This window comes from Hippoglossus hippoglossus, chromosome 12, assembly GCF_009819705.1.
Source record: "Hippoglossus hippoglossus isolate fHipHip1 chromosome 12, fHipHip1.pri, whole genome shotgun sequence".
NCBI classification, from domain to species: Eukaryota; Metazoa; Chordata; class Actinopteri; order Pleuronectiformes; family Pleuronectidae; genus Hippoglossus; species Hippoglossus hippoglossus.
The window spans coordinates 888,312-891,303 of record NC_047162.1 but is presented as its reverse complement, the minus strand read 5'-3'; positions in this window follow the sequence as shown (position 1 = coordinate 891,303).

Genomic DNA, 2,992 nt, shown 5'->3' with positions numbered 1-2,992 from the left:
TTGCTGGTTTGTCTGATTTCTTTATCAATGTTTCAACAAGATAGGAAAATGTACACACACAATTTCTTCTTATGCAAGCAAAATATGTGATTCATCAAATCCCTACATTATGCGGACCACTGAGAGGACACAGTGCATGTGTTTTCAATTAGTTAAATTTTTTTATGAAACTGAAATAATTTTATATTCTCTGTGAGAGATTTTGATGAAAGCCCAACATGTTTGCCATATTCTTTTTTTCAAATTTTATGTTGTATTTAGTGCTTAATTTTTATTTTTAGTTCCCTGAGAATTTAATGTGTGCTGCTAAATTCCTTAACTGACATGCTTGGGAACTTTGCCAGGTCCAATGACTATTAACTGTTACGTAAGGAATCAGTTCATATTAAAGAAGTGTATTTGTACATTCACAGTAGGTGAAGGATCAGGGGAGAGCTGGGATTTTTACCAACAGCCACAATAAGCTTGCTTTCCTACCCACGTCAGAGTTTGAGGTAATGCTTTTGATTTATTTAAGGTGTCAACAGCTTATTTCAGTATATCACCATATTCCTCTTTCCCAAATAAGAGTAATATTTAGAAGGTTCAATTTACTTTCAGTTTTGATTAGGGCCATAAGATACATATAAGATGCATTGCCTTAAAAGAGTTGCAGTTTATTAAAACGTGGCTCTTTTTCCAATTTTAGCACCAAACACCACTGACACCAAACTTTCTCAGAATTCATACACCAGCAGAGTTAGAAAAAGTAAATGTAAGTACCCAGACATCCACCACAGACTGCTGCTTCACCCTTGACTTACCGTTCTCACATAGACTAGATCAATATTTGAATGTGGAATTGCATCACTCCCACAATGATGAACTAAACTCAGCACAGCAGGGAGTGACTGTAATCCTTTTCAGTGAAGGAGAACTAGAATGTCTCTGATGTGGTCGCTGTGTATGGCGTGGCGCGACGCTTGGAGGAGAAGAGCACAGTGATGTTGCTGTGGGTGAAGCCTGGTGGCTGGCAGAGAACAGCGAGCAGGCCTTCAAACAGAGACAGCACGAGCCAACAGGCAGGCGATGTCCAGGCAGGATTCAGACAGGGAGGACAGGCAGGGAAACTAACACAGAGGATGCTAACAATTAGTCGGACACTATGATCTGGCAATGAAGGAAGACCAGGGTACTTGTACTGCAGCAGGTGAGAAGTGGAGCTCAGCTACAGGTGTGCCAGGGACCTGAGGGAAGAAACAACGCCCATACTCAGACCAAGTCAGCACACACTCAGTCCAAGCATGCCATACCAATCAGTATTCATTCATACACATTCAGACACACATAAGAACAAGACATTATCTCAAGTAGGATGTTTACATGAGTCGCTAAAAGAATATTTCATTCATATTCCCGTTTACATGTTACAGAGAATAGTCTGAGTATGATCTTGAGCAGTTGGTAACTACTGTACATGTTGATGTCCCAAAATGCTGTGAAAACTCCAATATAATATTATCGAGACGTATATGTGTGAACAAAATGTGACTATGGTTGGAATATTTCAAATGTTCTTTTATTGCTTATTCTGAGTATGATCTTATGCGAGAAAGTTAATCAGAAAATGCTGCTTGCGTGTCAGTACCCAATCAAAATAATGTCAGGATATTGCTGTCCATGTGAACACAGAATTTTGAAAATGTTTTCAAATGTATAAAAAAGGACAAACTGAAATATAATATTATATTATTGACATAAGTATCAGGCTCTTAATCATGACATGGGACATTTTATTTAGATGCTCTTGGTGTAGAAACATCTCTAAGATGCTCAAGAAAAAATGGAAAACTAAATTGGTTGTTAATCAGAGCTCATATCCACCTCCAGCATCAGACATCCTGCTCAGGTTCTATCATCCTAAATGAAGACTGCCATTTCCATCCGTTGTTCACAGATTTTCATTCCACATGACCAAGCTGAGCCAGAAGTACAACGCTTGAATCATTCTGACTTGCACTTTTTACGGAGTCAATATGGATGTTTACGTTTAAAGCTTTACTCAGGTATATTGTCTCATCTCATACACGACTTCGAGCGGGGGTCACAACAATTGACTCACAATACTATAATGCACTGATCAGAAATAATTAGATTCCACCTTGTTGAGATGAACTTGTAGCTAGCCCAGAGAGAGCATCCGGAAGGTTGCTCTCTCTGTTTGACAAGAACATCTCTAGATAAGTGTGTTTTAACAACTCAAATCCATTTTCCCTCTCTAGGGACACCTTTTGTCTTCAATCTCTTCAGCTGTACTACTCATGTAAATCAAATCTCAATTTCGTTTAATTGATTTTGTGTGTATTTACTAATAGGCTACATTGTTAAGAATTTCAGAATGTGCTATTTTTGGATAATCATCTCAAAGATTATAACAATTCTGAACTGAATATAGACCAGTTTCTTTCTTTTTTTTCTTAGTTGATGTTCCTCCTGCTAAGTGTTGTACTTAGAAACAATGGGTTTCATGTTTATTGTATTTGTTCTTGTTTTTCATGCACACTGCTGCTGCCACTTTTCTCTGCCATGGTCGCCATGTGCTGTAATTCAGTCTCTGAAAGTGTTGGCAGTTTTAGCCTGAATAAAAGTGGTGAGCTCCAGTGCCATGGTGTTCAAAAATGCTAGAAGAAATGGATATTGGTTTGTTCAATACATTTTCCCAAAAAATTTTGATAGGACATCCCACACTCACAGAACATTCGCATTGACATGTGACAAGTAGCTTTAATGAAATAAGTGAAACATCTGTTTGCCAATTTTATTTATATAGCCCATATTCATAAATTACAATTTTTATAACTACAAGGTGTGACATCCTCTGCCCTAAACCCCAAACAAGAGTCAGGAAAAACTACCCCTAAAAACATAGAAGCCTCAGAGAGAGCCAGTTGTGAGAGATCCCTCTCCCAGGAAGGACAGACGTGCAGTAGATGTCGTGTGAAACTGAACACAT